We start from the raw sequence: 13,881 nt of genomic DNA on the forward strand, positions 1-13,881 counted from the left end.
GATCGGCGCCCGGCTACGACCGGACACCCCCACCCCGGGGGCGGGGCGGGACGGGGCGGAGCGGGGGGCCGCCCCCTCCGCGCTCCCCAGGGGGCGAGGGGCTGCCGAGGGGGCAGCGGAAGGGAGAAGGAGGGGAGGGTTCCACCCCGGTCCCGCCGCGTCCCGAGCTTGCGGAGAGCCGCCGGCCCTGCCGCGCCGCGGGGCCCGGCCCGGCCCTTCGCCCCGGCGCCAGGAGCCGCCGGGCCGCGGGCGCGCGCGCAGCCCGGCCCCGGGCCCGGCGGGGAAGCGCCTCTGTTGCCATGGCGACCGCGCGGCTCCGCCGGGGTGGGCGGGGCCTCCCGCGCGGCAGCCCTTCAGTTTATGGGGGGGGGAAGGGCTCCGCCCCCCTTTCCACCTGCCCCTCCGCTGGCTCCGGGCGTGGCGCTGGCGGCGCGGAGGACCAGGGTTCGCGTCCCGGCCCTGGCCGGCGTCCAGCGGTGTTAATCTTCCCCCCCCCCACCCCTGCTTCGGTTCCCTGAGGGCGAGGGCCCGGATGAGGGCAGCCGCCCCTCCGCAGCGCTGTGCCGCTGCCCTTCCTCCTCTCCCTAAGGACAGCACAACACCCTGCCCCTTCACCCAGCCTCCTGCAGCCCTCCGGGCTTCCTGCCCTCCCCGGGGAGGCGCTGGGTGAGGGGCACCCTGGGTGGTGGTGCCCCTTCCGAGTAAAATGTCTGCCGCCATAGTCCAGGCCCTCACCTTTGGGCTGCAGAGAGGGACCCCAGGAGAGCCTCCCTGCCAGGGCTCTCAAATGGCAGCCTAGAAGGCACAAGAGCCCAGTCCAGGGAGAGCATCTCCTCAGAGGGGGAACATTTCTCCTCAGGCCATGGAGCATTTCTCCTCAGACAGTGGAGCGTTTCTCTTTAGATAGGGAGCGTTTCTCCTCAGATGGTGGCACATTTCTCCTCAGATGGGGAGCATTTCTCCTTCGCCAGACACCCCCTCTCCCCAAGGAATGGTGCCTGAGCCACTTAGCGTGTGCCCGTGAGCATCTCAGCGGCCCCTCCGCCATCTCCGAGGTCCCGCCACGGTTGTAGTCATTCAAACGCTCCCAATGCTGCTTTTTGTGGTGACAAAAGGTGTGGTTTCGGGCGATGGAGGAGTCCAAAGCCGGCCCTCCCAAGGCTGGTGACTCACAGCAGACGAGCAGTGCCCGGGGAGAGAGGAGGGCCGGCTCGCAGCCAGCATGGCCACCGGGGCTGGGAGGGCCAGCACTGCGGCCACGCAGGAGAAGGCAGCCCGGCATCCTCACCCCAGCTCTTTACAACCCCTCGAAGGGTCAGGCGGCAGGTCCCACGTCCCTGCCATCTGTGGGAAATTTACTAATCTGCCATTACCCATCCCTGCAGGGAGCCAGCGGAAATCTCACCTCCCCTGCGGGCATCGGGGGGTCCTGAGCAGACCGAGCTGACGGATCTCCCCGTGACCCGCTCCCGAACTGCGCGAGGGAGGTGACACTTCTCGACGTGCCTTAGCTCCATGGGTGCACCGGCACTGCCCCCCAGCCGCTGCATGGACGGGGGCCAGCGGAAAGGTTTCCGCAGCCAAAGCATCCAGCTCCGCAGCAGCTGCAGGGATAAGAGAGCGAGGCCTCACCTCCTCCGTCCCCACCCTTGCTGTGTACGCCCACATCCCATTTAAATTAAGATCCCTTTCCCACAGACAACCCCCACGCACCCTCCCTTGCTCCCAAATCAGGATAATATATGTGTTTTCCCCACCTTAGCAATCCTTTTATCTTCACCGCACACGCAAACACAAAGGGATCCCAATCCCCATTCATTTGCTTTTCTCTTGTCCAGAAACCAAGACGTAACCCATCTCCTCGTCCACCCATGCCCCCCCAGCTTCCCTCCTCACCAGACTGGGAGCAGACCCCTCTGTGCCAGCACCCACCCTGCAGCTCCGGCACCCCATATGGAAGAGGGCGATCCATGTCTCCAACCAGTGCCTCTGCAAAGAGGGTGTTACTGCTTCTTAACACCTCTTTGAAGTGGTTCTTGTTCCACCCATGGCTTGGGAACCTCTGCTCTAGCACATGGGGCATTCAGCAAGTAATGGGAAACAATGAGGTTGTCTGATCAGTTATTCAGGAGCCGCTCTAATGGCAGCACCCTCCACATAAACACCTACAAGCAGCGACGCAGCCAGACACGAGAGAACTGGCCAAGCCAGGCTCCAGAGGCTACGTAGCCCCTGGGAGGCTGCATTCAAATGGGGGACTTCAAGGAGAGCAGACGCGTTCCCAAGAAGCTGCCGTCTCGTTTCCCACTGTCTGAGGAGGAACCTCAGCGTGTGCCTTTGCAAACGCCCTGGGAGATGAGACCTGGGAACTTCAAAGCAGCCACCAAAACTCCCGATGCTTCAAGCCCCGGCAGGCCAGCAGCGGATGCACCTGCGGGGTTGCAGGGCTGCGGGGTAGATGCATCGGTGCAGAGCAGCCTGGTCTCCACGAGGCTCCAGTGCAAGGCTGGAGGGGCCGTATCCTCACCCTCACTCAGCCTCTGCTGCCCTGGGGATATCCAAACCATGTGGGAAAGGGAATGGCATAGAGCGAGGAACCGTGGGACCTGCAGTGATGCTGCGGGGTGTCGGGTACCCCACTGGCCATCACGCTCCAGCACCAGGCAGAGGAACCACCATCCCACCACCATCCCACCACTGCCACTCACTCGGGCAAGCACAGGACCTAACGCATGGAGCCCTGGCTCCAAGGTTTTCTTCCCCCATGCTCTTTCCTTCTCTGAAACAACTGCGAGAACCTTTCTCCCGCTGCGTTTATCAGCAAGTATTGGACTAGAGTTAAGCGCAATTGAGGGGCAGAGTTAAATGCAGAGTCCTGTTCTGTCCCCCCATGTATATAAATTAGAGCTGTAATTCCACCCTGCGGTGTGGATGGCAATAGCAAACAGACACTGCCAAACCCATCTCACGCAGACATTTGAGCTTTGAACCTTTGGTTTATGATTTCACCAGAACTGTCAGTGCGATGATATGCAAGCAATATACAGTGAAGGAGTGCTCGCAGACGGAAAAGAATGACAAGCCCCCTTATCTATGAGAAGTTTCCATTTTTTAAACACAAACTCTTTGCCATCAAACCAGCAAAAGGCTCTGCCAGGCTGATGCAGCAGTTTACGAGCAGCTCCGCTTCTCAGGTGGGTAATGCCACTGTTTCTCCTCTCTACAGTACGATTAACTTCCAGGGTGGGACCTTTTCAGAATTAAACCAAGAACTGCATGAACCAGTGAATAACAGCAAATGTTGCGTGTACAAGCGGGGCTGTTGGTGTGATCTGGTTCCTCTCGCGTAGTCTGTCAGTGCCCTATAGTGGAGAAATGGGTTAATTGCATATGCCACATGGGGCGGCTGCCAAACTGTCGCGTTCCGCTCCTGCAAACCACAGGTCAGGCCGCAGCAGCGGGTGGGGAGATCCCAGGCAAACACCGTCACCGCTGGCCTGCTGCCTCCACGGGGACCAAAGTCTGCTCCCACGTCCCCTCCGCCCTCACAGCAGCCAGGCTCTGCCCAGCTTCACCTGGTCCCTCCTTTCTTCCAGCCGTGAACAATCTCCATCTCTTCCCGCTTGAGCGAGTCGCTCCTGTTCAAAGACGTGGAGATACATGCAGAAACCACCGCGCTGGATCTGGGGAACAAGCGTCTGCTCTTCTCAGGCCCACGTGGGTTGAAATGCTCTGGCCCTAAGCAGCAAAGCACTTTGGTGTCCTGCCTTGCAACCAAAAGTAAGTGCTCCCGTGAAAGCCAAAACTATCTTTGAAGGTTCAAGATGAGGCCCCAGGAGGAACCAGCGAGGAGCTCCCTGCCCATCTCAGGCATTAAGTGCTGCAGGAAGGTGCTCCGCTGCCAAGTCCAGATAAGCTGCAAAAAGGAAAGTAGAAAATCCTCCTACTTCCCATCACCACCACGCCAGGGGTCCTTAAAAGCTCCTTTCCCACCTCGTTGTGGTCATCCACCATGGAAATCAGTACAGATCTACACAGAGAGCACTAAGTGCCCGGCTCAGAGTGCAGCAGAGGCCACAGCACCAGAACAACTCTCATGATTAAAGTCCCACTGACCACGGCCCTCCCACCGCTTCCTCTGCTGCCTCCAAGTTTTATTCCCAATTTAAACGGGAACAGGGGTGGGAGAAGGAAGGCAAAAGGGAGAGTCCTGATTTAAAGAGCACGGTCTGTAAAACACAGCCCGATGTCAGCCGACTCCCTTTGACCATCACGTCCTGCAGAAGGTTGAGCTCTGCCAGGGCAGGATTGCAGGAAGGTGTAATCGCAGGGTTATACCTTCAGTATCCACAAAATACTTCTTCCTCCAGAAAGGAGAAATCCAGCGAGGCAGAGGTTGTCAACCCCCAGCTGCTGAAAGCAGCTTTAGCCAGAAATCCTCGACAAAAAAACAAGGATAATTGAGCATCAAATTTGTGTGTATAATGCTCTTCAGTGGGAAGGAGTGGTTAGATTGCACTATAGCAGAGGTTTTATTGCATCAGAGTAAAAGAATCAGTGGGTGTGGAATTTTTTTTGTCAATTATCTAAACTCTGATGGTTTTGCCCCCCCTGCCCCTCCCCCCCCCACCAGTTTGGGCGAGGACACAGCACCCATGCTGGTGGGGGGCCTGCCCTGCGGTATCAGCGAGCGGCACATGGTCGGAGGTGGGGGGGGACTGTGGTGAGAACAAAGGGAAGCAGATTTCCTGGGAGTCTGTTTTTGTTTTCCCAAGCAGAAGAGTGACTCAGATTTCAGCTCGGCGCTCCTGTAACTCAGCCAACAACAACACGTTGTTAGTCAAAGTGATAAAGGCAAGTATCTTTGTTCCATTTGCTGAACTAATAAAAGCTCAAATAAACTTGTCCAACCAAAGGCCAACTCAGCCACTAAAGAAGAGATCGTGCACTGAACCCCGACCTCCCTCCTCGCAGTGACAACAGCATTTTGCTGTTGAACAGCCTCGCTGAACTCCAGGAAAATACTCAGAAAATACGCTTCTGCCTAAACCAGCACAGATAATCTCACTTTGGGAATTATCACAGCTGAGAGCTTTCTGATAAATACCGTGAACCCTCACAGGTCATTCCAATGCAGCTGCCCAACCTGTTGCAGAAACGCTTTCACTTTGTGAGAAATGCTGCAGGAAAAAAAAAAAAAGCTCTCCGCTTCCTTGTGCTTAAGAGACGGCTTAACACATCCCTGCTCCTTTGTCTCCTGCATCTGAGCTTGTTTTCCATGGCTGTGAGGTACATCCGTGGCTCACGGGAGACGCCGTCGCACAGATTGCTCCATCGCAGCCACCGCACGCAGATGGAGTGAAAGGAGAGTCCAAATCCCAGGCTGGCAAAGCCCGTCACCGTTGCACAGCCCTCGGCGCTGGTGGGGCTGGGTAGGGACCTTACCCTGGCATCGGGGTGAGTGAGTGGTGCCTGTCCAAACCATGCCGTACTGGTGCAAAATGGGGCTTTCCAAAGGATTAGCCCAGGCATTGCTACACCCGGTTGTGAGTAAGCCTTTGTGTACTGGCTTTATTTTCCTTTGGAAACGGGCATCTCGGAGATACATGTCAGAACCCCTTAAGGAGTCAGCTGCAGGTGGAGGTGTGAGCAGGACAGAGTCGATGTTTAGACTAGAAGTGCTTTGTTTGTGCTGGGATTTAACATGTTCGTTCATGCATGTTAACGACGTGCTATAAATACGCCTGGTCCTTCCCGGCCACTGCGGCCACGGCCGAGTGCTGCCCAGGTGCCATGTGCTGGGACGTTGGGGACAGTGTGTTAGGACAAGCCCAGATCACCAGTGCAGCCCCTCGGTTGTCCCCTCTCTCTGTGGGACACAGCCACCGCCTCGGGCTGTCCTGGGTATGTGCCAGGTAAAACTGGTTCATCAGCCGGGGTTGCTGCATTCGCACAGACAGCCCGAGGGCTCAGACTCAAGGGCTGCCACCACCCCTCCCACCCTCGGAGGAGCTGCCACCCCCCCCCCCCCCCCCCGACACCACCGGCTGAGGGTGAAGCATCATAGAATCATCGAATGGTTAGAGCTGGAAGGGACCTTAAAGATCATTGAGTCCCAACCCCCCTGCCCTGGGCAGGGACACCTCCACTAGAGCAGGTTGCTCAAAGCCCCATCCAGCCTGGCCTTAAACACTTCCAGGGATGGGGCAGCCACAACTTCCCTGGGCAACCTGTTCCAGTGCCTCACCACCCTCACAGGAAAGAATTTCCTCCTAATATCTAATCTAAATCTCCCCTCTTCCAATTTAAAACCATTACTCCTTGTCCTGTCACTACATCTCCTGACAAAGAGTCCCTCTCCGGCTCTCCTGGAGGCTCCCTTCAGATATTGGAAGGCTGCTATGAGGTCTCCCCGGAGCCTTCTCTTCTCCAGGCTGAACAACCCCAGCTCTCTCAGCCTGTCTTCATAGGGGAGGTGCTCCAGCCCTCTGATCATGATCCTACAGGAGAGCTGGCGAAGAACTCTTTGTCAGGAGATGTAGTGATAGGACAAGGGGGAATGGTTTTAAATTGAAAGAGGGGAGATTTAGACAAGATATTAGGAAGAAATTCTTTGCTGTGAGGGTGGTGAGACCCTGGCCCAGGTTGCCCAGAGAAGCTGTGGCTGCCCCATCCCTGGAGGGGTTCAAGGCCAGGCTGGATGGGGCTTTGAGCAACCTGGTGTGGTGGGAGGTGTCCCTGCCCAGGGCAGGGGGATGGAACTCGATGATCTTTAAGGTCCCTTCCAACTCTAACCATTCGATGATTCTATGATCTCCTGAGGTGCCCTTGTTTGCCACCCAGCGCAGGAGGTTGGGAAGAGCTCTTCATCCCGCATGGGATAGAAAACTGCTTTTCAGGCTGTTGTCTCCTCCGCTGCAGGGAGGTGGCAACTTAGATGGAAATGTCAGCGGCTGCACCAACCTGCACTTCAAAGCACAACCTCAGAGTATCTGCTATTTTGTGAGAAAGTATCCCGAGTTAAAAATTAATGAAATTCACTTTTAGGATCATTTGCTTTCCTCCATTTAAACAGCGGGAGTTTTGCCAGTCTCTCCGCACCAGGAATGCAGAGCATTTCTGCTTTTGCACCTTGGGGACCTGGCCTCGAGTGATTAGATTGCCAATTAATATCAGGTAATTAACACATTCGCAAGGGCGGTTGAATCCCATCCTGACATTTTGCAAACTATGTGTGTTTGGGGAGTGTCTTCAGCAGCCTTTTGAAGTTCTTTACCGTGAGCTCCCTGGCAATCAATTAGCCAGAGCTAAAAACTGGTGCTGTGCCATTAGAGCAAACATGCCCCAAGAAGCAAACACATTAAGGATTAATTAAATACCAGGTTTTATTTAATTAAGTCTCCTCCTAAGTATGTAGAGGCAGGAATCTGGAGCTAGCATCCAATCCTGCTTTTACTTCTATCCCATTTTTAGATACGCAGTTAAACTTGGTCGGTGCTGTTTAAAACATGATATTCAGGCTGATGCAAATCTCTTCTTCCCTCCCAGTGCCAGCGCGGGAGCCGACGAGCACAACATCATTAAGAGGTGACCGATGGCACCCGGCACTCCCAGGGTCAGGGTTCACTTCTGCCCTGCTCCCACGCATGACACCGTCCCCGGGGAGCGCTGGAAGCCCTCGCCAGCACCCAAAGACCTTCCAGAGGCTACAGGGATGACAAGTGCCAGCCCCGAGCACAGGCAGGGACCCACGAGCAGCTTGTCCTCCCGCTCTCCTCTCATCCTTCTTGTATTTTTTAATGAAAGACACGTGTGTCGCTCCCGCTACCCGCCTGCCTGCAGCCGGAAAGGCACCGCAGCCTGTCGTATCGCCACCGGTGTAAAGGTCTGGAGATAGATCCAGGAAATATCAAGGCAAGCTAAGGAGATCAAGTCCAAGGTCACTTCATAGAGTGTTACAGAGAGCAATCCCTTGCCTTCTGCGCACCCCATCTGTGTTAGCAGAGAATCCCACGCGGATATAAACCATCACCACCGTGTCCTGGCTCTGGGCTGCCCCTCAGCCGGGAGCTGCCCTCGCACCGGGGCCCTCTGCCGTGTTTCCATCATGGTACGTTGGTGCAATCCACCCACTTCACCCAGCCCAGAGGTTCCCTAGCGACTGGCAGCCTTTTCTCTCCTCTTTATTCGCTCTATTTCACCTTAGCAGCCATCAGTTTAAATTCTCCGCCCAGGGGGGTACGGCAAGAGGAAGTGTGGTCGTGACAGTCTGAGGGCAGCAGAGGCAGGGAGGTGTCACTGCCTGGCACACAGCATCCGCCCAGGGAGGGACAGCAAGGCCACCGCTGGCTGGAGCGAGAAGGCCAGGAGATACAACCAAGGCAGGCGAGGACCACAAGGACCACGCTGTAGATCAAAACAAGCCACTGCCACAGGGCAAGGGGGGAGAATTGCAGAAGGGAGAGGAGGTGACGACGGAGGAAGGACTTGACAAAAGCAAAGGAGGACTCCAAAAGGTGTGAAAATACAATTCTCCTCCAAAACACAGTTCTAACGTCATCCCTCGGGATGCTGCGGTGCGTGCTTCTCACCCAGATGTCTCCAGGAACCTGGGAGCCTGGCCTCTGCAGAGCAACACTCTTCTCCACCTCCTGCGGAGGGAAGGTCTGGCTCCAGGAAGGGGACTGGGGGTGTGCGGAGCTGCCGTGGGGTCCGGGTTTGAGGAAAGGTGATTGTGGGGAAGAACCACCCCCGGCGAGGGGAGAGCTGCAGTTTCCCACTGCTGGGCTGTGTCTCCCCAGCCCAGTTGAAACCCCCAGTTCCCCCCTGCGCCCACCACAACACCTTCCCACCCCCCAACCAGCCACTCTGCCACCCCCTCCGTGCCCCACGTTCCCAGCTGGGGAACGGGGCTGGGCTCTGGTGGAGTGTTGGCCCGGTGCCACACCACAGGCCTGTCCCAGCGCTTCTCCAACCCCCCCAATTCATTAGCAACCCCTCCCGCCTCCCCCTCGGGCCCAGCTTCAGCTCCTCCATCCCACATGCCGCGATTCTCAAGGTCTCGGTAAAACTTGGCCCCAGCCCCAGGCGAGTCACTGGGCTGGCGAGGCAGCGGAGCAGACTGCAGCCCCGGGGGCTGGGACGGGAGCCCGGATGACCACGGCGCAGGTTGTCACTGGCATAACCGGGAGGCTGGAAGCAGAGCCAGGAGCCTCTCGCCATTCCCCTGGGAATGAAGGAGCAGCAGCTCTGCCCCGGCTCCATCTGCCGGGACTAACGGGATGCTGAGAAGCATCTCACCCCGCTCACCTGCGGCTCCCGACAGATCTCCCGGCAGCGACAGTACTTTCCTTGGAGTTATTTTGGAAAGGAGATGCCTGGGTGCCACACACACGACCCCCGGCACCGCGGGGAGCCTGGGATCACCCACAAGGCAGAGACTCGGAGCACGGACAAGGACACGGACGGTGGGATCGAGCACACCCTCAGCAAATTTGCTGCCAACCCCGACACGCTGAGCTGCAAGGAATTATCTGTTTAAAAGCCCATTCCCCACTCCAGAAGTGCTGGAAGCGGGAGGAGGGCAAGCAAAAAAGAGTCTGCTCTGGATGATCTCAGGCCACGCACCGATTCCCACTGTGAAAAATTCCTTGTCAGCAGCTTAGAGAGCACAGAAATAGCTCGGTGCAGATTAACTTCACTGGAATTACTGTTTCATTAACAGCACCAGCGAGCACTTACCGACACGTGTTCAGCAACGGGAGGAGCTTTTTCCAGACCCGGTTATTTTGCTGTGGCTTTGGGTGCCCATTAAAAATCAGTAACAGTTGTTGTAGCACCGAGGAGCAGGTGTTCTGAGGAGGGAAGCAGAACTCCCATGAAAAACACAGATTATATTGGATGGAGAAGGTGTATCCTGGGACTGCAGGAGCCTCACCCCTGGCCAGGAAAGGTAGATCCAACATACTTATTTTCCTGGAAGCGTTTTTCCAGGACACATCCCTCCAACGGCTGTGCTTCTGCAGCCACTGCCATCCCCACTTCAGTTCACACCTCAGAGAAAAAACCTGCCAGGTATTTCCCTGTGTTTAAAAATTTCAGTCTCCTCTTCAAACACCACACCGAGCTTGAGCCTCGGCTGTTTCATCAACTCCGTCAGGGGCTTCCCAGAGAAATAACGGACAGAAACTGCCCCACATCCTCCAGCGCTGCCTTTTTGGGGTCTTACCAGGGACTGCGCAGCCGTAAAGAACAACCAGGAATTTATTGATTTGAAAATACATTAACCATAGAGAATAGAGCTTTAATTTTTTTTTTTTTTTCCTTTCTGAACAACGATAAGGAACAGTTTACATAAAAAAAAAAACAACCCAAAAGCATGGATAAAATAATATAAAACAGATATTATACCACAGTGTGGAATTCAAATAATCTAAGAACATTAGCAGCACTTCTACAAATATATTAAAAGCTATAGTGCTCGTTAAGCTCGGATAGAGCCACTCCCAGAGACCAAAATGGCATCCAACATAGAAAAGCAGCAATTCAGTGTAGGGCAACGTAAAAGTCTAACGCCAGGACATCAGATACATTCATAACCCTGCTGTTGAGAGGTAACCCCCGCGTCCCGCAGAGCTTGGGACGGTACCTGTCACCGCCGCGACAGTTCCGGCAGGGTGACAGCCCAGCGTCACCCCCTCAAGCTCTCTGGAACACACCTTCAGCACGAGGGAAGTGACAATCACGGGTCTAAGGTTACATCCAAGTTGGATTTTCAACAGAAGCTTTCATTAATTCTGTTTGTGAAAAACCAGCTCTCTCTTTCCCTGGCTCCTGGGAATTACTCTCCGAGAAGAGACTGAATTTCTGAGAATTTTATTAGATTTTCTTCTTACATAGTCAAGAAAATAAAATTTTTTAATATCTCAGGATCCAGTATTAGGATTTTCCATTCTTTATCCTCCCCAGCAGCAAAGCCACACCGGCTCTTAAACCTTCCATGTACTTTTTGAGATCTTGTGCATAGTTTAAATTTTAGCATTGATTTATTAATATATTAAAAAAAAAAAAAAAAGAGAGATAAATGGTACTTTTTACCCCTTACAAAAAAAAGTTGATGAAAAGTGGCCTTCCTCCCTCCTAGCCATCTCCAGTGGCACTTCATACCTGCCTCCCGCCACGTGCCGAGCTCCTGGGAGTCTCTTGCCACCGCCAAGGGCAGGGGCGATGGCGTCTCCTGCGGGGGCTTCTGTGGGAGACCCCAGAGACCCCACAGACCCCTCTGGTGGGACAGGGGCTGGGACACGGCAGGACTGGCCCCGTTAGGGAGCCCCGGGGGGACACAGGCCCTTCGTGTGCCACCGCATCCGGACAGGGACCGGAGGCTGTCACCTGCAGCCCCTTCTTTGGGCTCCCTGCTCAGTCTCCATGTGCAAAATCAATTTTAAAAAAAGGAAGTCATTAAACTACTGAATGAGAATTTAAAGTTGAATACACTTATCACTAATCTAAACTTCGACACATATTAAAAGACTGCTATGGCTATTCCAACAATGTACATTCTCCAGGAAATTCAGGATTTGGATAAAGTTTCGAAGAAATCCAAGCACTCTAAGCTGTGGAAAAACACGGCTATGGCACCAAAACAACCTTAACTTTGGCCCACGCTGCCACCGTAAAACGTAAAAGTGGTGAGTGCGACTGGGGACCACAAAGACTTCAGGTGTTTTAATCAGAGATAGGTGTTTTAATCAGAGATATGTGTTTACTTCGGGGCAGGCAAGGACAGTAACGACCTTGAGTGACGATCATCAGAGCACCTGAAATAGCGGGCAACAGTAAGTGGCATTTTATCTGAAAACTTTTCTAAGAACTTCTGAAAACTGGGGCCGGCGAGTTACAAGGCTTCCATATTGCTAGAAAATTGTCACTTGGTCGGCGAGTTGTGCTCTTTTCATTATCAATTTGTGCTCAGGCGATAGGAAAATGTCGAAAATGTGCCCAGAACTACTCAGGAAAAATTCCCAAATGGAGCGAAAAATATTTGAGCGATGTTTGGATGAAATGAGAATCGCTTTGGCCCCACTGATGAAGGGGCTCAGAGGCTACCACTACCTGAACAGCAAAGCCACGGCAGAGAGCAGCAATTTAAGAAAGTATGAGATACTTTGAAAAGCAAACTTACGTGATGAGAATCCTGACACTGGTCCCATACCTGTTTTGAGGACTGGTTGCCACAGTGGCTCCCAGTACAGCAACTCAAAGCGAACGGGGAAAGAAAGGAAAAGCAGCCAGATTATAAAATAAGCGAACAAAGAAATAAAGAAGAAAGACTAAGAAGAATCTCATCCTGTGCTCTTGGCCACCAGCCTGTCACAAGGCTTGTGTCTCCAGGGTGGGATTCAGGGATGGGGTCCCAGCAGAACTGCGATTCCAAGCTGCCACACCCAGAAGAGCCACTTCTCTTGATCTGTTCTTCGCTTATCAGTGACAATGGTTGCTGACACCTACGTTTCCGCTCCTGGCTCCAGTTACAATAAAGGGTTTATCTGGATACGTTAAGGGATGTTCAAAACGTAAGAGGCTGGATGAGAGCGGAACAGGGTGGCAAGCCAGAAGCTCCTGTGCAAAAAACCCTCGTGGTCTTCATGAAAAATGTTAATAGCGAAGCGATTCAGAGACTCAACACAGTAAGAGAAAAACTCCTATGAAAATCACACATTTAGGAACAAAGACAGTTTCTGAAGTGTTTACATGAGTAACACTAAAAGCGACGGGTACCCAGAGTTATTCGGTGGGACGCATCAACAGAGAGCTCAAAGGCAGAAAGAGAATCCTTTAGTAACTCCCTCGGGGGAACACGGGGCCAGGACACAAACATTCACTGTTTTTAAAGATAGCGAGATTACCCGCCGGCTGAGCGGCTCGAACAACAGATAACGCGAGAACCCCACACCTCTGCGGGTGCTCGGTGCAAGGGGAGTCGAACGGCTCAGCCCGGGGAGGCCGTTCTTCGGGCTCAGCTCCGGAGGGACCCGAGGCAGAGAGCAGGGGCCGGGGGCAAGCGGGATGCAGAGCCGGTGGGAAGGATGCGGCCACCTCGAGTCCCCGCTCCCACAGAGCGAACAACAACAGGCTAAAGATAGTCCCCGGCTCGTAGTGCCATTGCTCCGGGTGGATTTCAGCTGCACAGAGCTGCTGGGATGAGACATTCCTCTCCCCCAGGGAGCCAGAGAAGATGACTGTATATGGGCAAGCATTCCCCTGCGACGGGCTTCTCCCTCCATGGTAAAGAAACGATCCTCCGGCTGCAGAGCCGGGAGGGACCTGTGCCAGGGGGATTCTCACTGTTGGACACCCAGAATAAGGCTTTCACCTCGGGGCAATCCAGCAGAGGGGCAGGAGAGGGCCTAGGAACAGCTGGACAACAAAAATCTTTTAAGCATCAAGTAGATCTCGAGCCCCAGGCTCCTGGTGTCACTTCACTTTGGGTCTCCACAGGCACGGAAACCCGCCGGGGGGACAGGGGGTGTCCCAGAGGGGTCAGCAGGAGCACAGCTCCCACTGCAGCTTCTGATAAGATGCTCAAAACCGAGCTGGGACCACACGTGGACATGAGCTGGGGAAGAGCAGAGCACAGGGACCGTCACAGCCTGTTTGTGACCTCCCCGGCCACTGTCCTGCCTGCTCCCGCGCTGGCAGCACGGCGAGGGTCCGGCGGGGCGGGTGGCCGGGGAATGGCACCCTCCACCAGCACAGGGCCTGGAAATAGTTCAGGTCTCGTGTCCGAGGTCTGCAGGGGAACACAAAGCTGCACCTCCAAGTTCAGACTGGAGTTCTCACAGGAATATTTGGGAGCAGATGGTTTTCACTGACTTCTAT

Source organism: Numenius arquata, chromosome 16, assembly GCF_964106895.1.
Source record: "Numenius arquata chromosome 16, bNumArq3.hap1.1, whole genome shotgun sequence".
In the NCBI taxonomy this organism is placed as follows: Eukaryota; Metazoa; Chordata; class Aves; order Charadriiformes; family Scolopacidae; genus Numenius; species Numenius arquata.